Raw genomic sequence first — 23,317 nt, 5'->3', positions numbered from 1 at the left:
TGGTAATTTTTTTGTGATTTTAAAATCACTGATCCCATGCATGAGGTCCCCACCTCAACTAATAACTTCTCAAAGGCCCAACCAATGAATAGCATCACCTTTGGGAATTAGGATTCCAACATATGAATTTGGGGGAGACACAAACACCCCAACCTGAGCTCTGTCCCACCAAAGCCCACATTTCAGCACTTTCTAAACACCTTGTGCTGGTCATGTCCTAGACGGAATGGTCTGACCGGAAGCCAGAGTGCTTATGAAAAACTCTGCTCTGTTGTAGGAGCAACTGAGGGGACCTGGTTTACAACCCTGACAATATGCTGTCTTTAACAAACAAAATGACCTGCTGAAGTTACTAAACATGACTGCCTGGTTGCATTGCCTTAGTGCACATACCTCTAAACACTTCAAAATCCATTAATTTAAAAAGGCAACTGCCTGAGGCCTTGGGTGAGGTTATTTTTTTCTGTAATCAGATTGTCCCTCCTAAACCTTATCTTCTGGAAACACACTACTTCTTGCAGAAGGGTAGGAGCAAAAGATGGGACAGATCTCTGCAAATTTATTACTCAAAATTCAAATCCTATTAGGTAGTCTCAAATCTTTACTATTTTACACAGTGGAGATAATGTTATCAGTGTCGTTCAATGACAGGGGTTCATAACTTCAATCCATGAACTTGGGTGAGGAAAAATATTACACATGTATCATCACTAACCTCTGACTGAAATTTTGTGTAGTGTTCCACTTTGAATGCAGACAATCAACCACAGTGGTATTAGCAGTGCTGTGACTTTGTCATCAACAGAAGGCACAGATAATTTCATATCATATTCCAATTGTCACACCTATGCCAAAGTATTATTTATGCTCATCACTCCTTGGAAAGGATGGCTGCTATCAGACTCATTTGCAGTTGTTATTCACTGTTTTTGTAAAAATGCTCATACAATCTTAAACCTTGCATTTAAAAATATTTTGATATTTTGTATTTCTTCATAATTGGTCTCCTTTACAATTTTACATATTTTATTTTATGCATTTAAAACATTACCCTGAGAAGGGATCCATGGATTCATCAAATTGCCAAAGGGGCCTTTGACATGATCACTACCGAATCCCTGCTAAAAGGGAAAGGCTGGCAGTCTAGTCACCCTCCAGGGTGAGGTGGGTTGGAAGTCTCCCAACTGCCCCATGTCATAAGACAGTTGCTGCCCAAAGTCTGCAGTTTTAGAGACCAGATGTGTAGCTGAAGGGGGAAAAATTCCATCTCTGAAACCAGGATATGACAATTTAAAAGGAGCAAGCTTTTGCAGATAACTAGGAAAAACATTCACAAAATTTACAAGTACAAGTAAATTTTGTAAAAAAAAATCTGAGTAAAAAAAAAAGAAATTCCACAATAAAATGAAACAAGAATTTTAAACAAGTTCTTGTTCTATACAAATACAGAGCAAAAACATCTAGAATTACAAATGAGTTGTTCTTTTAAATAGCTTGTAGTTAAAATTTTGAGTAATTATATTTATTTTCATTATATTGATAGACATATTTCAATGCATTGTCTTCGATTAACCATATAATATTTTACAATGCACAGTACATGCCTTCTCCCATTTAGCAAGTAGTGATTGAGTTCCTCCACGAGCCAGGCACTGTTGACTTGCAGTTTTGAGGGTATTTCATGGTCCTATGGTGTGGGTGACATCACATCATCACACTCTATGTTCTGGCTCACTTCTTTCACCTACTTTTATTATGTTCTCTCTGTCTCCTTGTGTAATAAAGAACAAAAGACAAAGTTGCCAAAGAATAAGAGAAAGTTCCAGATATTGTTCAAATGAAAACACTTTGTGCAGAGAAATAAACTACAGACAGTGAGATTAAAAGCTTTAAAACCCATATCAAAACTTTACATCTAGAGAAGCCAAATAGAAGCCAAACACTAAAATCCTTGAAGCATGCTCCAGGGCCTTGATGGGAAAGAAAAACAGTATTTTGATAGCCCTGAAGCACTTGGGCTCACCCCACACACTAAAGAAGCTAATGCAGAGGGGCCTCCACTCAGCCTCAGGGGACTAAGGAGCTTCAGGGGCGAAACTCTCTCTCTGTCTCTGTCTCTGTCTCTGTCTCTGTCTCTGTCTCTGTCTCTGTCTCTCTCTCTCTCTCTCTCTCTCTCTCTCTCTCTCTCTCCCACACACACACACACACACACACACACACACACACACACCACCAGGGAGAAAAACTTCTCCACAGTAAATATAGCATAAAAACTATTCTCAAAAAACAACAAACAAAAAATGCTTTGTTTTGTCAAGACATCACTGGGCAAATCCAGTGGTTACTTAGGCACTTTCCCAGGAGCACTGTCTACCCACAAAAATAAAAGCAAGGTGGCAGAGAGAGTACAGCAGCCATTTGTAGGTCTAGATTTTTTTGCTTTGCTTTAGTTCAGAATACACTGCAGTCAAAATCACATTCACTTAATCACTAACTGGAGACACATTAAAGACTCTTCCATTGCTCACATGCTCAATTTAGTCTAAATAGCTAGTCAGTCAATAAGTCAAATCAAATGGTCCTCCTGCCTATTTAGTGCAGACCATGGGCTTCCCTTGACTGCCCCAGCCTCTATCAGTCCATGAGAGACAGGAAACTTCCAATGCCCTGGCCCACATGATCAACTCTCCAATCTCATCACCCAGTGACCCTCACGGCAGCAAGGACTGCCTCACTTCCTCGTGATGGATCATCCAATCAGTTTTCATTTATTTACTTTATAAACCAAAGAAGCCATTCAGTAATTTATTTCTCATGAATTCCAGTTAGCTGCCATGAGTGTTTGAAAATGAAAGGTCTTATGAATAATAAATATATTGCATTTTATTTGAATGCCACCCAAGTTTTAAAAAATTTATATCCTGCCCTGGCTGGTATAGCTCAGTGGATTGAGCACAGGCTGTGAACCACAGGGTCGCCAGTTCAATTCCCAGTCCGGGCACATGCCTAGGTTGCAGGCCAGGTCCCCAGTGGGGGCCAAATGAGAGGCAACCACACATTGATGTTTCTCTCTCCCTTTCTCCCTCCCTTCCCCTCTCTCTAAAAATAAAGAAATAAAATCCTTAAAAAAATGTATATCCTTAACAATGTTCCCAAGGTTCCTGGCTCAATCAAGACAATGATTAGGCATATCACCTATTACCAAAAGCAGCGAAGCATGTATGTTTCTGTGGCCTCTATCTAGACCATCCTTCTACTAGATGAAAAGTAACACAAGCAGCAACACACAGGCTTGGCCCACTGGGGAGCTTGTTTGGAGACACTATCAAGTCTGTAGTCTAGATGTGCCCTTATTGTACTATTCCTGGGTTTCAGGTATCATACACACACACACACACACACACACACACACACACTAGTTGGGCTATCCTATCTTTTGGAGAACAAAAACTGTGATCTATCTCTAACTTGCCTTTTAGCTGAGATTGAGATATTTCAATTTAAGCAACATCTACTAAGATTCTCTAAAGTACCAGGTATTTCATTAAATCCTAGAGAAACAAAGATCAAATTCTTTCTGCCACTGGCAGCTCCTCAAAGTAAAATCCTCACTGAGTAAACAGTTAATTTTACACTCTCCCTTTTAATTGAAGGATTCCATAAAAAAACATAAAGATTGTTTCTGTCCCTTAAAATATATATATATATATATATATATATATATATATATATATATATACATTAATTATATTCCAGCTTTATGCATTTTTAAATTCAGAACCCAGTAAATTTCTCATCACAGGTACTCCTTTTACTGGATAATCAGAAGAAAACCAAAGCATTGCTTCTTTTTTGCTGAAATTACCAGAAACCGCCGAGTTAAGAAAGAGAGAGACATATATCTATGATCTCACTTACATGTGGAATCTGAAAATAAACAAACAAAAAAATGCTCAACCTCATAGACACAGAGAATACCATATTTTGCTATGTATAATGGGAACTTTTTGCCCAAATTTTTGAAGGAAAAATAAGGGTGAGCATTATACATGGATAGTACTAATTCTGTATCTGTATAAATGTTTGTAATTTTACTTATGCCTATTAAAAGTGTAACTCTAGAAAGCAATAAAGATATCCGTATGCAAAATAATACCCTGGAATACAATAATCAGTTTTGTTTCCAAATGTAAATAAATAAATAATTTAATTTAAAAATTAAAAAGAAAGATTTTTTTCCTGAAAGTTTGGTCTAAAATCATGGGTGCATAGTATACACCGGAGCGCATTGTACATGGCAAGAAAACAGTGGTTGTACTGGTGGGGGCCAGAGATGGAAAGGTGAGGTGGGGCCAACAGTGTAAAGAAGGTCAGAAGGTACAAACTTCTAGTTAACCGTACATTAGACTTGTAATATACACAAATGTCAAACATAATGCTATTCACTTGAAACTAATATACCTTAAGAAATATAAACTTATAAAATGTCAACTGTACCTCAGTAGAAAATGTAAACTTAAGAAAAAAAGAAAACTTTGGGCTAAATTAGCACTAAATTTTATTGCAAACCAGCTTCCAGGTTTCATTTGTTTTTCTAGTTGTTTTTTTTAAATTTCCCAAGTTGCCTCAAACTAAGCATTCATTCCTTCAACAAATAAGCCCTACCTAGGTGACATGTACTTTATGAAGATTTTGTGAAGATGTGTTTCCTATTTTCATGGAATTCATAGTTTTTTGTTTTGAAATCAGGAGCAGATATGCAGATGTAAATTTATTTAAAAGCTTGGATTTTAAAGAAGATAAAAGCAATGGGAAATATAATTATGCGACTTAACAGATCTGAAGAGGCACATGGTAATGTGTATTAATTACTAAAATTATTTGATACAAAAGCAAGGATCTGTACTAAAACCTAGGACAACTTGCTCTAAACCTACTTTCTGGTGACCTCCATGCTTCACACCCTGAAATGCACTCTTACTGGTCAGCACTTCCTCTCTCCCAGCCTCTGGATCTATTGCTGAATATCACAGTTAGCAGTGAAGTCAGCCACGTCTAGACAAAAAGACTCTCTTTCAAATGTGTGCTCAATTTATCTGAATCAGATGCCTCTGCCTGCTGGAATTCTCAACACAGACTAAAATTGTAATTTGTCCTCTGTCGAGCATCTGATGCAAAGAGCAACAAAAATACCAAAAAGAGACAATGAATTAGAGCCTCTTTTGCATATATTAATATGTTTAGTTCCCGAGAGTCCATTAAAAATTGGGAAAGGGGGGTAGAAGTGGAAAAATGCTGTTTTGTGTCGATTTGAGGGCTTCTCTTCCCACACCCAGAGCCTGTTTCCATTGAGGTCAGGTGAGGCTACAGACCACCAGCAAAGGTGGCTTCCTTCGAGACAGATATTTTAATCCATTTTCAATTTTAAAAATAAAAAGAGTGTCCTCTTAAGTGTAGATTCTAGGAATGGATTTAAAAGCAGCTTTCATTTTTTAAACAGCTCTTACATATTTTTCTAATTAAAATTGTGATGTAAGGATCTTGTGTTTCAAAGATTCTAGCATCTCAGTTCTCTTTTCCCTAAAATGCCATCTCTTCCAATATCAATGTCAATGTCATCAATCTTCTTTCCAATCATTCATTTTGAAGAATAAATAATGTCTAATGACCACATTTAGGATTACCCTTCCAAGATATTTCAAAATATCAAAACATCGTGTTTAAAAATCAGGGTAAATTCTCTGGAGTCAAACTACCTAAATTTAAACCCTCGTGCTTCCACTTCCCTGTTGGGTTCCCTTGATCAAGTTTCTTCCTCCTTTTGTGCCTCTGATTTTTACCTGTAATCTTGCCAATATAACAGGATGTCCCTTGTAGAGATGTACTCAAGAATAAATGATTTAGTATATGTAAAGCACTTTGGTTTATGGCACATACCATAGTATATCCAATAATTGTTGGCTAGTATGTTGTAGCACAAGAACTAAGCAGTCATTTAGATTAAAGCTATTTGGAGGTTAGGAAGTGACATTCCTAAAGATACTGAAACAATAGTATGTATGTGATCGTATAACTACCTTGCTCTTAAGACCTTAGGAGATTAAAGGTGTAATGGTGAATTCAAAATTGAAAAAATAAAGAATTAATGCAACCAAGGCTATGCTTACTTCATACTAAGTCTCTAAAATAAAGCTAAAGATGCCAACATGGAATAGCAGTTACTTTGGACAAATATTATGTTAAACTCAAAATCTTACACTGGAATTAGTACCAGCTAATTATACCATTAAACTGACATCCAATCAGAAAGAATGTAAATAAACTTTCATTAGTAAATATCATCTATATAAACTTTCTGTTATACTTTCAGGAGAAGCTGATGGAAATGTATCATGTAACCAGTGAAAGCCATGTGATTTTCTCACCAAAAGGTAGTTCAGATTCTCTTGCTCTATTTTTTTCCATCTTCCTCCTCCACAACCTACCTTTCCAGAGTTCTTCTACAATAACCCCTTCTTACCAGTAAAACTGTTTACTTTAACAGCTTCTTTACGGGTTAAAGAGATGTACGAGGTCCGTCCAGAAAAAGGCCAACCATTGTTAATAGAACGAGAATGGTTTGTGCAATACCAATGTAACCCGGAGGCCAAAAAGAGTAGAGTGGAATGTGCATCCGTGGACAGTGACAATTTCACTGTACTAGTCAGTGGGGGCGGTAGACACCATTGACTGAGCATACGTACTGTGTAGCCATAGCATTCAAAATGACTGCGTGAATAGAGCAGAGCAACAAATCTGCACCAAATTTTGCGTTAAGTTGGAATACTCCTCTGCAGAAACTATTGGGATGATTCAGAAGGATGCAGCAATGGGACAGCTGGTGATTGGAAGCTTCATCACATCAAAGCTCCTGCTCTTGCATTAGTTCTCATGCAGAATTTTTTGGCGAAACATCAAATCACGTAGGTGACTCAGCCCCGCTACAGCCCAGATCTGGTACCCTGCAACTTCTTTCTGGCTTTTCCCCAAACTAAAATCACCTTTGAAAGGGAAGAAATTTCAGACTTTTGATGAGGTTCCAAAAAATACAATGAGGCAGCTGATGGCAATTGGGAGAACTGTGAGAGGTTTCAAGGTACCTACTTTGAAGGGGACTGAGGCATCAGTGTCCTATGTACAATGTTTCTTGTATCTTCTTCAATAAATGTCTATTTTTCATATTACATGGCTGGATACATTCTGGACAGACTTTGCATGTGCCAGTGTTAAAACCATGGAGGTAATTGTAGGACCACTCAAATTTTTCATAGCATGGCTGTAAAATTAATGGCAAAATAACTATATATTTAAGGTAAACAGACAAAACATGAATGTTTTGGGGAAGACAAATGTGCAAATATTAGTCAGTAAAAGTAAAATATTTTCCTTATTATTTTCAAGATGCCAAATAGTTTAAAAATTCAAAAGTTAAATGATTCCTAGTATGATTTCCTCCTTTACGTACTGTTTTGGTAAAATTGCCTTATGATAAATATTTTCCTTAAGGGAAAGAAATTTGTTATTCATGATGTAAATAGATTAAAGACAAAGGAAGATTGCATTCTAATTAAAAATGTGACAGTAAATGATAGTCTACTAAGCAAATTGTCAATATGTATATCCAATAGCTGTCACATCCATAAACTAGGACAAGCTTGTGTTACTTCTATCTCATTTTTACAATGGAGACAAAAGGTTATTTTTCCTATCATATGCTTGCTAAACCAAGAAGTATAATATGATATTTCATAAACACTAGGCTAAATTCTTGCATTTAAACAAGACATTCAAGAGCACATAACTGGACCAACAACTTTATTTATACCAAAACAAAGTGGTTACATTTTTTTTTCCCTTTCTGATTACAGTTTTTTTCCCTTTGAGACAGATCATTACTCTTCTAATTTTCTTCTCACCTCCATTGTCCAAATATCAGAAGCCACGATGTCAGGTTGTGCTTTGGATTTGAGGGAAGAATTAACTGTTGCAGTAGACTGATCACTTTCCCTTCATTAATATAAAATAAACGCTCAGTGACAGCTGGCCAAGTTCTCTTCTGCCTGAAGACTTCCAGACTTCATCTTCTAGGTTTCTGCGTTAAGGTCATCATCCTTCTGTGGGTGCCGATTCTGCCAGTGACACAACTGATTTATGTGAAGCCAAGACAGAGCAGGGAAATACGTCCAGGAACTTGAATTTTACTTTTGTTTTCAGCTTTAGTCCAAACCCTGAAGGGAAATGGAAACTCATTGGAAGTCACAACCATCAAATTAGCCATGTGCATATCCTTCCCCTTCCTCACTTTGGTCATGACTGAAACTTATTGTCTATTAAAGATATTCAGAATTACTTCATTGGCATGAGTTCTAGCACATTCACAATGAAATTAATTGAGGAAGTAAATGCCATTGTACATTTTGTACTCGACCTAATTTTATTGTAGATAGGACTTACAAAAAAGGGAGCACTCTGCTTAAGAGAATTCTAATATGTAAAAGTAAGCAAAAGTTTTTGCTGACGGTTTGCAGATGCAAAGGATACTAATGAAACTTCAGGAAATATATTACTCATTTTGAGGAAATCTAGATTAAATAGAAACCACAAAAACAAAAGGAAAGTGTATGCAACTGAAAAAACATAAAGTCACAAATGAAAATATTCTGTCTTTAATCTTTAACCATAATAATCTGAACTTTTTCAATAAGTATTATTATTTAATAATGAATGTGTATATAAATAGATAATTTAAAAAATAAAGATAGCAAAATAACAGAAAAAAATAGTTTTCCATAGGCTACCACTCACATTACTATCAAAGTAACTTTTAATTTTAGTTATCAAAAGCTGTTGTTTCTTACTGGTTTACATAGATTATTATATAAAACAAGTGATTTCATTTATTGTGTACCCACTGTATGTCACATATCATATTAAACACTCTGCTTACATTTAGTGATTCATTCCTGAAATACTTAAAGATCTGGGGATCAACCTGGACTGGCTGCCAGGACTGCAGGTGCAAGCGAGGCACAGAGGATTCCTGTACCCAGAGCTAAAAACTTGAACATTGGAAGCTCAGAGTAAATTAGGTTAAGTTATGTATCTTGACAATGAAGTTATTAGGAATTTAATATTTTTCTATTAAAAGTGTGTAATCAATACACTGTACAGGTGAAAAATTTATATAAACAATAAAATAAAATACAAAATAAAACACTACCCAAATAAGTAGTCACTGTTATTAGTTTGGGGTGTTTCTTTCTGGATATTTTCCATGCACTTATTAATACATACATATATGCAACTTTACCATTTTAAAATAGAATATATAGTAAAACACGTAATTATATGTATTATGTTTTTATTATTCATATGAAAAATTTGATTCCATATAATTATATACAGATGTGGCTAATTATTTATCTGAACAGGACTTCTTTACTCAAATATAGGATATTAAAGTAATTATAAATTCATGTACATGATTAATTTTTTAACCATATAGAGGAGTATAAAATTAAAAGTTTAGAAACACACACACATATATACCACAGTCCCTTATCTGAACTATTCAGGAGTTTTTATTTGTAATTGTTCTGTTGGCAATCTTTTAAATTTGTATTTTTAATTGCTAAATATTATTACTAAAGTTGTGCAGTTAAACTATTATACTTGTATATGTACATCTATATGTACATATACATGCCAGTTACTGAAATTACCAGTCATACCAATATTTGAATACTGAATAATACAGCATGACTTTCTGCATGTGAACCCACTGAAGGCTATGGGAACTCTTTATCAGATCAAGTCTCAAGGCTATGGGAACACTGCTTATCTTAGTTCCACAGACATCTGGGTGAGGGAGCCAGACTGACTCTGTTTACCCTACACTTTCATTGTTTTGCTTTGTTATTTTGAGATTGTATTTATTATTTTTTTTGGTTTTCTAAGTATATTTTATTGATTATGCTATTACAGTTGTCCTATTATTTTTTCCCCCTATTCCTCTCCACCCAGTAACTCCATTCTCTCCAGTATCCCCACTCCTTAGTTCATGTCCATGGGCATACACATAAGTTCTTTGGCTTCTCCATTTCATGTACTATTCTTAACCTCCCCCTATCTGTTTTGTACCTACCAATTATGCTTTTTATTCCCTGCACCTTTTCCCACTTACTCTCTCTTTCCCCTTCCCACTGATATGATCTCCATTCCATGTGATCCCCCTTCATGTGATCTCCATTTCTGTGATTCTGTTCCTGTTCTAGTTGTTTGCTTATTTTGTTTTTGTTTTTATTTTTTTTTCTTTTTAGGTTCAGTTGTTGATCGTTATGAGTTTATTCTCATTTTACTGTCCATAGTTTTGATCTTCTTCTTTTTCTTAGATAAGTCCTTTTAACATTTCATATAGTAAGGGCTTGGTGATGATGAACTCCTTTAGCTTTACCTTATCTGGGAAGCACTTTATATGTCCTTCCATTCTGAATGAAAGCTTTGCTGGATAGAGTAATCTTGGATGTAGGTCTTTGTCTTTCATGACTTGGAATACTTCTTTCCAGTATCTTCTAGCCTGTAAGTTTTCTTTTGAGAAATTGGCTGATAGTCTTATGTGAATTCCTTTGTAGGTAACTGTCTTCTTTTCTCTTGCTGTTTTCAAGATGGTCTCTTTATTATTAATCTCTAGCAACTTAATTGTGATGTGCTTGGTATATCCCTTTTTGGTCCAACTTCTTTGGGACTCTCTGAGCTTCCTGGACTTGTATGTCTATTTCCTTCACCAGATTAGGGAATTTTTCTGTCAATATTTTTTCAAATAAGTTGTCAGTTTCTTGCTCTTCCTCTTCTCTTCTGGCTCCCCTATGATTTTGGATGTTGGAAAATTTAAAGTTGTCTCCTCAAGAGAAACTCTATAGAAATTTTTTCTAAAACCTCTCCTCATTTTTGGAATTCTTGTTTCTTCATTCTGTTCTGGTCAAATGTTTATTTCTTCCTTCTGTTTCAAATTATTGATTTCAGTCCCAGTTTCCTACCCTTCACTGTTGGTTCCCTGTATATTTTTCTTTATTTCACTTTGTATAGCTCTCACGTCTTCCTTTATTTTGCAGCTGTACTCAATCATTTCTGTGAGAAACCTGACCACCAGTGCATGAACTCTGCAGCTGATAGGTTGGCTATCTCCTTGTTGCTTAGTTCTTTTTCTGAAGTTTTGTTCTGTTCTTTCATTTGAGCCATATTTCTTTTTCTTGGCATACCTATTCTGCTGTAAGAGGCAGAGCCTTATGTATTTGCCAGGGTGGGGCAACACACTTTGCTGCTTTGTGGTGCTGTATGTGGGGGAGGAGTCAGAGGAGGAACAATGCTGCTTGCTCAGCTCTAGCTCCACTGTCGGTCACTACCTGCTGCTTCTTGCAAGCAGACTGTGTCCTTTGAGCTGCTGCCCTGATGTTGATTCCTGGGTGGGTGGGTTTGTAAAAATTCTAGAACCCTGTGGGCCCCTCCAAAGGACTGTCCTGATAGACTGGGAGTTTCTTCCACTGCAGCAACCCCTATAGGTTTAATAGCCAGAGGTTCTGAGGCTTTATCTGCCTGGCACTGGAACCCTGGGTTGCATGGTCTGTCTCACTCTGCAGTTGTTCCATCTGGTTTATTTGCACACAAATGTGGGGCTACCTAGTCAGCCAGCTGCCCCCTTGCTGTGTGTGTGTTCTTTCCTATCAGCTGAGGTAAATGTTTCTTCTTTAACTCCATGATTGTCAGACTTCCATACATTTTGATTTTCTGGCAGTTCTGATTGTTTTTTGTTTTTGTTTGTTTTTAAACTGGTTGTCATCCTTCTTTGCAAGGAGGCAAAGAGTATATACCTACACTTTCATCTTGACCAGAAAGCCCCACCTTTTTAATGTACTTTAACTAATCTAATGATGACATGAATTTTCCCTCTTTCTATAACTTTTATATCTGTATAATAATTGATCAATTCTAAAAGCATTCTTTGTGCTCTAGAATGAAATAGATGATCTTTATATAATTACAATGGCCTTAAAATTGAACAAATACAAATAATTGGTAGCCTATGAACTACAATGACAAAAATAAATATTATTAGAAATTTAAAAATAGCTAAAAATTCACAGAATACAGAACTCAAAGAATACACTTCTAAATAATGTATTGATAAGAGAAGATACTGTAATAGAGGTTTCTAAATATTTAGAAGTGATCAAAAATAAATATTACCTATAAAACATTTTCAATATATTTAAATGTTAATGTTTAATAATTAATAAAATAGTTACCAATATTAAATAATAAAAAGGAAAACTAAAATTAATGAATTAAATGTTCTAGTAAAAATTACAAAATATAACCAAGTAAACCTCAAACAACAAAAAAGAATAAAATATGACCATAAAATATAACTAGTGATAAGGAAAGTAAACAAAAAGTATGGATTAATAATACCAAATATTGAATGTATGAAAAATACATAAAATAAACACACCTCTTGTAGGGTTAAGAAAATAAGAAAGATTCACAATTTAAAAAAAAATTAGGAATAGCAAGATGTAGCAGTGATACAACTACCAATGCAATTGAAATGTAGAAATATCAGGAGAATGCAGTGAACAACTTAATGTCAAAATTTTTTACATTTGGATAAGCAGACAGTGTTTTGTGTACGTGCTCTATATAATATCTTGAACAAGATTTTCCAGTATCTAAAATAAGACACCATATCTATAAATTATTTGCTTCAAGGCCTTAAGTGTACAGTTGAGAAACTGAGGCTGAGGAAGAAATTTCAACTTTTCAATGCTGGGGAAAAAAGCTGCTTTAATTAACTGATTTTTAAATTTATTTTATCAATGCATTTGAAAAATATTATCAAATACCTGTTTTACTGTTATCTCCCTCCTTCACATCACAGGACTGTATAGCATTCTAAAGAGTGAAACAAAGACCCTTTCCAAGACTCCTGCATGGGGGCTCTCTGAATTCACTGGGTGTGGCTTGCTTTTGGGACAAAGAAATAGACTAGTAAACTTTGTGGCATCACAGTTACAGAGAGGCAGAAAAAAAAAGGAGAACCAAAGGCAAGCTTTTTATAATACAAACACTAATTTTCAAAATATAACTATATTGTAAGCTCTTGGAGAACATGATATAGTTTTCATACTGTTATTTATTAGGAAGATGTTCAAAATACTTCATTATTTTACTGTCAAACTAGATAAAATATCAAACCCCTTGAATCAGAAAAAATTCCTTTCTTTCTTTCTTTTTGCAAGATTCATTTCTATGCAAACCAAACCAACATCAACAAAAACAAAGTGAAGTAAAACCAATACTGAAATAGAATGTTAAATATACATCTTTTTAATAAACAGAGAAATACCTTTAATTTATATTTTGATTTTCTCCAATTAAAAAGCTTAGGAGGTTTTATAGTAGACAAAAGACATTTTCAAACTAAGACATGATCCATGGTTTCAATTAACCACTGATATTACTAGCTGGTTTCTATGGTTGTGAATATATGAGTAAATGATGTGAAGATGATTTTCAGACCATCCCACTGATTTTTGCAGGGATGTAGTAATGAGAAATCTAGTACTACTTGTATGAACTATACATGCAATTTAGTCCTAATGATGAATAAGAAACCTCATATAAAAATTTCATTTGGGCTCAATACTTACCAGTTTAAAACTGACATTCCAAATGAAATTAAATAATGTGTATTGGGAATTGTTGTGGAAACCATCCACACCAAATCCTTCTGCTATTAATGTGTTTACAATGGAATAACCAATGGTAAAAATCATGACCCATTGTAATCAGCAACTGTGATGAATAAGAGACTTCATAAATCAAAAACCTTATAAAATGGCAATGCTCCTTGAAATAAATCAAATCTTAGAATTTTACCCAACCTCTCCATAGGTTTGATTACTAGATTATAATTTTACAACAAAGGGTAATTATTTTTTCCGGACCTTATAAAAGTGTCTGAAATTATACATACCGGAACAGGAAATGACAAATCGTCCTATCTTTCTATTTTGTCTGGTGTGTGAATATAGAGAAAATATATGACTCAGTCCAAAGCAGAGAAATCTGACAGAGCTCATTTTTCTTCACTCATGCATTTTTAAAAAATCCAGCACAGTATTGTCCTCTGAGAATTCAAAGTGGAAGAGAGGAGGCTGGAAATCTCTTTCCAGGCTCACTGAGCATGTGAAGATGATAATAAAGAGGTAATTGTAGAATGAGGTCACTGATACAGCAAAGGAAAAAAATTACAATAAAAATGTTTTTACACCTAGGGCAATACTAAGATTTAACCTTTTATAAAAAAATACAATATTCTTTCTATTATTATCTCTTGGTAATTTTGAATTTAAAATTTGCTAATGTTTTTCATATAGGGAATGAGGGATCCTGGGGCTTTGGGTAGAAAAATAAGAAAATGGGAATATTTTGATGATTTCCAATATAGTCCAACAGATGGAAGCAGCGCTCTTGAAGTGTTTTACCCTTTTTCTCCTTCCAAAGTGGCAACATGATTTTTTTTTGTACTTGTGGATGGATTTTCAAAGCTAGTTCAACATTATCATTGCCAATTTCAAAAGCATTATTTTGTGTCACCTTGTAGGATGGGGAAGTGGGAGGCAGAAAATCAGTCAGGTCAGTCAGGTTTAAAATTGCAAGTTGACTTGAGTTTTGAACAAATATATCCTAAAATCTCCAAGACTGATATGAGAGGGAGTTTCAGGTGGAGAAGACGATGCACAAATCATAAAACTGCACATGTTTAGGGCACATGGGAGACATCAAGTGGCTTCGTTTCTCAGGCTTTTGATCACAAAGAGGGTGGGAGTGCCAGCACACCTGGCATCCTCAGTCACTGGGTTACAACATGTGCCTAGGTTGCCATGGCTCTCAGCTTCCACCTTCTGGACTTACAGACTCCCCACCCAAGGCCCACCCCCTTTTAGACTGTTGGCAGTTCTGACATGTTTCAAGAATATTTGCCAAAAGAGCCTTTCTAGGTTCCCAAGCCCAGGAGCCAGGACACTGTTGGGTTCTGTGTAGAATGGTGACTCTACCCCTGCATGGGTGCTTCCCTGTGAATCTGGGCCCTAAAACTCATCCTGTCCTGAGTCTCACAAAACCTATCATGAAATTTCATCTGTCAACTTCTGGCTTTCAGGCCACATTTTGGACCTCATGCCTCTAATCTTCCACTACTGCCTGGATGTCCATGTACAAAACCACTCTTGATTTCTTCAGATTCCCTGTAAAACAGTTTATGTATATGAATTTATGCAAGTAGACTCCAGGAGGGATCACCAAACATTCAGTTTTTGCACAGCTGGTTTTGAATATCAGCTTGGATCAAGCTGTCACGCCTGGAGTATATAATATTGCTTTTGCTTCTTCCAGACAAGAGCTCCTGGCTAAGATGGAAGTTCTTACTGACACACAGTTACTGAATATGAAGGTTGTGGTCTGTATGTAGTCAGGTCGTTTTTACCTGAGAGCAATCTGCCTTATATTCCTACTTGACTATATGATTTACAGAATGTTTTGAAACCTCTTTAAAGTTAGTTATGTTCAGTTGCCAAATAGGACTAACCATCTATAGTACAGATTGTTTTAAGGATTAAATGAAATAGCCTCAGCAAAGCAAAGCACAGCACAGCAGATAATGTGTGGTGAAAGACATGAAAAAATGCTGCTAATTTCTTTTTAGTAATGTTACTGTTACTACTGCTTCAGCAAACCAAACGTGTTGCAACAATACTACAGAGGTGAAGAAATCTCTGTGACATTCAGAAAGCAGTTTTATATTCTATGTAACACTAAAACAAGAGATGTACACTTGACATAGTATCCCAACAGGAATGCCTCAAGATCCTGATACCAGATACAACTGAGGAAAAGAATGAATATAACATGTTTGCTTTTTGCTCTTGGTGGGGAAGTAAGACATGATGATGAACATTCAGGGAAAGATTCTAAAGGACAGAGTGGTTAACTAACATGCTCAAGGTCTCACAGGTAGTAATAGGAGAATCTATAATCTGAATCCAGGTAATAAGGCTGGAGGAATCATGCTCTGCCACTATAGAGATAGCTGGCATAGAACAAATGCTCAGTATGGAGAACAAAGGAACTGATTTGTTACGAACTCCATTTATTAGACTGCGAGCTGCTTGTGAGCAGAAAACTTGTTTATCGAATGACTTCTATTCATTGCTTTGACATTCTATTCACCTAGCCTGTTTTAAATCCTCAATAAATGTTTGAATTATACAAGTAGGTGGCATTAACTTTAAATTTGTCTCCTATTGATTTACTGGTTGAGTGAAAATAACAATTATCCTTAAGGGGAGTAATTGATATGGTGAACTTTATTGTTATTTTTAAAAATGTGTCCATGTGGCCAAGGCTAGATTACAGAGAGATGCAGGTAGAAGAGGTGAAAGTAAAGGAATTTCACAATATAATTGAGTTTTATCTTTTCTCTACATCTTTATAATACAATTTTATAATAAATATACTCTTTATGAATGCCTACAACAACACAATAGTATGACCTCTTTTTTAAAAAAAAACTTCCCTTTGGAATATACCACTCTCTTTAAAGCTAACATTTCTGATATAACTGGAAGTGATCATTGTGAGGAACACTTATTTGGAAAGTTGAGGACTTGATCAAAATACCTATTTTCTCTTTGTGTTTAATTTGCACTCAGTGAGTAACATAAAAACCCTGCCATCTTTAAGATGTAAGGAAATGCATTTAGAAATCTAAGTAATGTATAAACAGTCTTTCTGCCCACCCCCAATAAGAGCAAAACAAAGCTACTTCCTGGTTGTCATCTCAGAATGCAATCCCAAGACATGTTTTAGCAACCTCTCATAGCATTATTTTTTAAGCAAGAACACATTTAACTGTGATTTTCAAGTTCATCAATTGAAACAGTTTTTCTTTAAACATTCCATCAGATAAAGAAAGACATGTAAGGTAGACACTTTTAATATACTTTTTAAGACAAGTGCTTTGGACTATTATTAAGCTTAATGGGCAATTTAACATTTTACTTTCTGATGCACTCATGGAACAGTAAAAAAATTAACTATGAAGGACTTTAAATTCTTTTAAACTTGATACTTCATGGAGCTATTTACTAGACTGGTTCCTTGAATCATTTAGACAGAAGGAAAATGTCTACTGTTCACATGACTATTAAAGGAAAAACTTCCATTTGATTTAGTAACTCATAGACAGCAGAGGATTGCATCGACACACACTCAGTGATACTAACATGCAAAAGACTGCATGTCTGATTGGTGTAGGACTGTGAGCACACTTAATTCATTTTACTCTTGAGCAAATGGTTGATCTTTGCATTGTCCATTTTCTTCTCAGTAAACTAAAATATCCTCTCCAGATGCTCTATGGTTCAATTCTGGACATTTATTGCACACTATGAAACCAGATTCCCCATCTCTCCCAGGTCAGAGTCCTGGGTATAGCAATGAGAGAATTTCAAGACTTGAAATTGTGCTGAGATCTTAATGAGTTTCCAAGTCTTGGATCCATCCTATCTTTCTTCCACCTGCCCTGGTCCCAGGCACTCCAGGTAATTTTCAAGTCTGTTATTAACTTCCATTCTAAATACTTGGGATTGTGCTCCCTCAGAGATGTCCCTGAAATTCCAGGACCAATGTACCTTACGCAAAAGCACTGAACCTTGGGTGACCTGCTATCTGCTGAGAGAGCACCCTGTTGGCCAGAGAATCTAACAGGGTGGGGAGAGATTTTTCAGTTCAATGAAGCTTCAATTGGCAACAGTGAATGGAGCTTTTAGTAAAGAACTTAGAATTTAGAAGCGATGGGTATTCTTTCATTCAGACTAAATTTTTTCAAACCAGCTACTATGTTCTAGGAGTTGTACTAGGGACACAAACAAGCAAAACGTAGCCCCCAGAGAAAACTATTGTCCTACAGGGGAGTGATAAATAGATGACTGAGGTGGATATAGGACCAGGCATTGAGTACTATGACATCAAGAAATTTTAATTAAAATTTAAAACATAAAACTTCTTGTTTTAAACTAAGAAATAAATATTAATAAAAATAGGAGAGTAAAGAAAACTGGATTCTAGTCCTATTTCTTCCTCTCAGTTTTTCCTCACCTCACCTCAATTTTTCACCTATAAGAAGGAGCTTGACTAGGTCATTTCAACTTTGATAGTCTGTTTCCTACTATGTTATCTATTAACCATCTATCTATCATTCATCTGTTGTGAATAATGCTGAATACTAAAAAATTTTTTAAAGATGCATTCTAGTAATAGTGACTTCTCATTATAATATCAAGATATGCCAGGTATTTTGTTTTTGTTTTTGTTTAATAGAACATCATTGACCTAGATGTCTTATAGTAAAAAATAGAAGGAATTTGCCCTTAAGCCTCACAGCACACAGCCATCATATATTGAAGGTCAAAATAAGCATACCTTATTATGTATTGATGCTGCAATAAAATTTCAGGGTTTGATCACTAAGACACAAGCTCATTTTACACAGTATGAGACAACCTCAAAGTATGCTTGTTTAAACATATATAGCCATGTAAGCCTGCTACTATATTAGAATTTGTTGTATTAATATCAGCAGGAATGGTGGGAACACAGAACTAACAAAATGAAGATTGAGATACCATTTTACTGTGAAATGTAAAAAACTACTGTAAAACTCAGTAGTTTTTACAGTCACTGAAAAATTCCTTTTTACATAATCCAAACCCTCTTCCCTAGAGATAGCATCTGAAATGCATGGTTCCACCAGTGCAAAGAATTTCCACAGATTATAAGATAATATCTTTATTACTATGTCAGAATTTCCTCTGCATTATAACTGTGCATCATTTTAAACTACTAGACTGCGAACTCCTTGAACTTAGCAACTGTGTCTTTCTTTCTTTTTTTGAAAGGTGTGTCACCTATACTAGAGGCTCAATAAAATTTGTCAAGTGAATAAAAATATTGATGAGTAATCATGTAAAATAACTGTAGAACGATGCTTACTTTGTTAAATACAAAAGTCTATAAATGAATGAAAATCATCAGTATTCATTGTTCCTTCCTTCCAATACTTACAGCCTAAATCAAGAAATCTAAATACAAATGAAGTATTTTTCAACCAAATTGTAAATTTTAATGACTCTGCTGTTAAGTTTTTTAGAAAGGTACTCTGAATCCAGGCCTCAGTTTCTCAGTATCAGTGTTTCAGGAACTTGTTACATTAATTATGAATTTCCTCACCAAATCTTATTCTTCACTGTTTTGATTTTCATTTTAAAAAATTTCCTTAAAAGTACACAGAATCACCTCCTCCAAATATACCTATCCATATGCAAGCACATCCACCGGCACATTCCACCAGTGTATAAAAACAAAATATCACTGGCTGGCCTGCGAACCAAAGAGCTACTGGTTCAGTTCCCAGTCAGGGCACATGCCTGGGTTGTAGGCCAGGTCCCAGTAGGGGCATATGAGAAGCAACCACACATTGATGTTTCCCTCCCTCTCTCCCTTCCTTCTCTTTTTTGTAAAACTACATAAATAAATAAAATTGATTAAAAAACAAAAATCAAGATAACACTTTCCCTCCACTGGTTTTTCCTCCTCTCCATCCTATTCCCCTTCTCTACCAAACTTCTTGATAGTGCAGGCAGCAGGCTATGAGGGTGCCTTTCCCCCACTAAATGTAATGTTCCTTAATCACTTATTGTTTGAATTCAGGACTAATCATCCTGTTAAAAACATGTTCCCAAATGTCACCCATGACCTCTTAAGTCACCAGCATTTTTCCATTGCCTCCTTGGAGGACTGAGCACTCCGTTTCATCATAGTTCACCCCTGGCTCTCCTTTCATTCCTGTTTCTTCTTACTTGTGCTGATCCATCCTCTTTGCTGTGATTTCTTCTACCACTATAGGCTTTTCCAAAATTTCTTTTTCCAATACATTTGTCTCCAAAATTTCTCTTCCAGCGATGTCATTTGTATACATGACTGCAGCTCTGCTCTCTAAAGATAGCATTCAAAGGTACTCTCCAACCAACATTGTCCTCCTGAACTATAGGCCAGTATTTGTTATTCCTCATTGGGCACATTCACCTTACTATCTCATAAACGTAAATCAGCGAACCTGTAAATGACCACTCATGTCTATCCTCCCTGAGCAACCTTCTCCCATCCCATAAAGTTTGTGAGTGTCAAGACAGTCCTTCCAATCTCATGCTAGAGTCAAAACTTTTCCAAAGCTGCCTTAATGGACAAGTACACTCCCATTTGAGAGAGATGAGGGAAAAGTTATACCAGATGGTGCATATTTCAGAAAAATGTATATACTAGCAATAATGATCAACTTAAATAAAATATCAACTAAAATATCACTACATACATTTTATGGAATACCATGCAATTATCCTATTTGATTGGTATTTAATTTGGAATACATAGATGAAGATATAAATATAGATATAAAGATGATAGGTAGAGCTTTCAAATATACCCAAAACTTGAAAAGTGATTCAATACTATAAAAAAGTAGAGAATTATCATTATAAAGCTAGTAGCTTCTATGCTTACAATGTAAAATCATCTTTTATGCTTATAGTTCTTTGCATGGGATAACCTCTAATGAAGTTGTACAGGTTAGTTGAAGTCAGGTTGTGCAAGTATTATAAACTGGATGGGGTATATCAAACACATAATTTCATCTTTGACTCCTACTTTCCTCCTCCATGCATGAGGCATCCTGAAATGGTTTGCACAAGCAAGAACAATCACCCTTTCTTTTCGTGCTCCCATTCTTAGTGCAACCCTCCCTCCTCTCTAGCTCCTTCCTCCTTCCTTCCTTTCTATGTTAGTAATGTGTTTCCTCTTTATAGCTTCCCACCAATCTTTACCTATATTTTCTTAACCACAGTCCAGACATATTTTTTGCCTCAAAAACTGTCACTAGCCCTGGATGGCATAGCTCAGTGGATGGACCGCGGGCTGCGAACCAAAGTGTTGCAGGTTCGATTCCCAGTCAGGGTACATGCCTGGGTTGCAGGCCATGACCCCCAGCAACCGCACATTGATGTTTCTCTCTCTCTTTCTCCCTCCCTTCCCTCTCTAAAAATAAGTAAATAAAATCTTTAAAAAAAAAAAAACCTGTCACTAGATTTCTGATCTTAATTTGCCTGTCAAATTAAATATAAAATATACCCTAACCCAGGTTTTCATCTATAAAACAGCACAGTAGTTAGGCTGAAATCTCTGCCCCAAGCTGTCTCTGGGTTCAAATGTTCATTCCATTATTTATTAGCAGGGTGATATTTCAAGCTACTTATATTTTTCTGTGCCTCAGTTGCTTTTTCAATTAAATGGGGAAAAATAGTAGTGCTACTAGCTATAGGCGTAATAACACATTTCCTGATGTGATGCAGAGGTTTTAGCCAGCGCATCTGAATATTCTCCTCTCTGCTAATTTGGCAGTGATTTAAGCATTATCCACACAATCTTAAATATTTGTTAGGAGAGTAGATATCAATGTTAAATGTTATTATTCCAATTTTTAAAATGTACACACTAATTTTTAAAGCTCCTCAGAGAGTGTTCAGGATCTCATCATAGTAATGACCTGACCTAGCTCATCACTGGTGAAGCTCACACACATGGCAAGTTTACATACATGTAAACATTCTAAATTAACTTGAAACTAAAAAAAAGTAACAAAATGACAGATAGGACCACTATTGACTTACATGATTTAAGTTTAATAAATTAAGAATAAAATTATGAATATTTTTTCTATTCAGATTAACCAAAGGTGACATAAGTTACTGGCTTGTATTCTCATCAGAATTAAAAAATAGCCATTCAATTCTAGTTAAAGAAAGAATACTGCAAGAGTTCTATTTTTCAATTCAAAATTTAGTTTAGTATAAAATTGAACTAAGAAAAAAATAGTTTGCTCAATAAAAGTAATTCATACAATGTAACATCTTGAACTGGATGAATGCATGCAGAAGAAAAAATACAGTCCAATAACAGTAGGACTTTTCATGTGAAGCATCAGTCAAAGTAGACTGCTTGCACATCACATTTTTATTCGCACACTCTCAGGATTCCAAACATAGAACCAATTTCACTCTATGAGTATAGAATCTATTGCCTCAGCGATCATAAGTCCCAGTTTTTTCCCTCTCTCTAAGCAATTCAAAAGTTCTTGGAAATGTTCTGAAACTCTATCAACATCATTATCCACTTTTTCTCTTACAAGTTCCATAGAAAATCAGCAGTGAGTCATTCATTCATTCAACAAATATTTCTTGAAAGCCTCCTGTATGACAGGCAAGAATTTAGAGATAGGAATCTAGCACTGAATTAGACAGACAAATTCCAGTTCTTATTAAATATTCATTGTAGTGGAATTAACTTTAAGGCTAGTGTTGGTAAAAGTTATTTATTGTACTAAACAAAGAACTTCAATGTACAAGGGCATACAACATTACTAAGCAAATTTTCACTTGATAAATGTGATAACCCAAATCAGTAAGTAAACAAATCCCTACATAAAGGCTAAAAGACTAAATGTTAATTTTAAAGAAAAAATCATGAATCTGCCACTCATCAAACACAGTATGATAAATGCAAATTATCCAAAACATGATACATACATATATATAAACTATCCAAAATCTTTGGGGTTATACTTTTTTTTTACAAGACTGTGCTTTTAGCCAAATCTGATATTAAAGCAGATAATTTTTTTTGTATGTTGATTATCAAAATACATCTTTCAACTTTCCCCAGTCAAAATACAAAACTGACCAGATGGTATGCAGTTTCACCTGCTCAGACTAAACAAAATGCTCAGGCTAACCAGTCTCTGTGTGAAGGAACAGGTCTTGACATGGGAATCACAAAATCTGGCTTTAGACTCAATTCTTCTATTGTTCCCTGTCAGTTATCTGAGTGCCACTGGTTCCCATTCTGTAAATGAAAGTCTGACTAGTTAATTTTTTCCATGTGTAAGTGTGTCATTTGTAAAATTTCAAAAATATGAGTTTTTGTTGAAGCACTATTCACAATAGCCAAGTTATAGAAACAAATTAAATGTATATCAACAGACAAATGGATAGAGAAAATACAAACCATGGAATGCATATAATACAATACATATAGTGAATATTAAGCCTTA

At 35.3% G+C, this 23,317-nt stretch overlaps 1 protein-coding gene across 2 annotated transcripts in view; it reads right to left on the bottom strand.

Annotated features, from left to right (window-relative positions):
• The window catches only part of NLGN1 (neuroligin 1), a 630,430-nt gene that overhangs the window by 378,911 nt on the left and 228,202 nt on the right, over positions 1–23,317 (bottom strand). The gene's annotated exons all lie outside the window — the stretch shown is intronic.

Source organism: Phyllostomus hastatus, unplaced genomic scaffold (assembly GCF_019186645.2).
Source record: "Phyllostomus hastatus isolate PE091 unplaced genomic scaffold, TTU_PhHast_1.1 phas_contig_86, whole genome shotgun sequence".
Lineage (NCBI taxonomy): Eukaryota > Metazoa > Chordata > Mammalia > Chiroptera > Phyllostomidae > Phyllostomus > Phyllostomus hastatus.
The sequence above is the reverse complement of the archived record's forward strand: the minus strand, read 5'-3'. Positions and strand labels throughout refer to the sequence as shown.